The following is a 1,375-nucleotide window of genomic DNA, read 5'->3' on the forward strand; positions in this document are numbered from 1 at the left end:
AAAAAAAAAAAAAAAAAAAAAACCAGCCCTGTCATGGCTAAACAATGAGGAACAGAAAGCCCCTCAGCCGAGCGGGACAAAAGGTCACTCCCGCCACTGCAGGGCTCCCCAGAGCAGAGGCCCAGTGGAAGCACAGCCCTGGGAGCTGGGCCTCAGGTCACCACAGGGGCCACACAGGCTGAGGGTTCCTGGAGGTCCCCAGCACATGGCCAGCAGCCTCTGGGAAACGCGGGGCTACGGAAGCTTCCAGTTCCTTTGGCTGGTGTGGGGGAGACTCAGATGCACGCACCACCCACCCATCCACAGAGAGTGATGACTGACATTTTTAAATGAGGAACCACATTGGATAGAAGCTGATTCACTCAGCACGTTTAGGAGACCCGAGCCTACAAACCAGGGTCCCCAGGAGTACACTTGGAAGTCACTGATGAGCGTCAGCCACCTGTTTAACAGGGGGGCAAGTGGGGCTGGAGAAGACAGGTGATAGGAAGGTGGATGATGGATGGACAGATAGAAAAATAGACAAACAGATAGGTAGATGGGTAAGTAGAGAGATGATAAGTGAAAGGAAGGAGGGAGAGAAGGAAGGAAGGGAGGGAGGGAGAAAGGACCATCTAACATCCAATTTACGAGGCAGGTCTGATTGTATCCATTTCACAAACGAGGAAATGGAAACAGAAAGAAGCAAAGCCACTCCCTGGTCTCCCAAAGGCTCTGGGCCATTCCAGGGTTGGTGGCAGCTGATGGAACACTGTGCACGAGGAGGCCCTCAGGGCCCGCCCCTCACCCACCCGGACCTCAGAGATGCCTCCAGCTGAGGGCTGTGGCCCCATTTCCTCTCCTCCACATGGGCCTCGTCTTCCTACCATGGGAGACGCCTGCAGTCAGGAGCAGCTAATGTGCACCCAGCACCCACCGCGCCCCGGGGGTGGCTGTGCGAGCGTGATCCAGTCTCATAGAGGCTCCTCACCAACATTTCGGAGATGCTCAGAGAGGTGACAGGATGTGCTCAAGGCTACCCCCGAAGAGCTGTCCTCCTTGCTGCCCCCAAAGCTGCCTCCCTTCTCTCGGCTCTCCTTCCCCCTCGACCCAGGCCCAGGACCCCAAGCACTCCCCAGAAACTCAGCACCCCCTCCCACCACGTGACCTCATCACTCCTCCAGGTTCTCAGCTGCAGCCCTTCAGGGAGGAAGGAACACAATGGGACATTCGTTAAGCACCTACTATGTGCCAGGCAAGGCTGCGGGCACTTTACAGAATCCCACTTCAGCCCCCCAAAGCAGGCAGGCTTGTGCCCATTTCACAGCTCAGGGAGATCAGGTTGCTTGTCTGAGTTCATCGTGCAAGGAGAGGGCGGAGCAGGAATGTGACTCTC

This window comes from Pteropus vampyrus, unplaced genomic scaffold (assembly GCF_000151845.1).
Source record: "Pteropus vampyrus isolate Shadow unplaced genomic scaffold, Pvam_2.0 Scaffold86, whole genome shotgun sequence".
Lineage (NCBI taxonomy): Eukaryota > Metazoa > Chordata > Mammalia > Chiroptera > Pteropodidae > Pteropus > Pteropus vampyrus.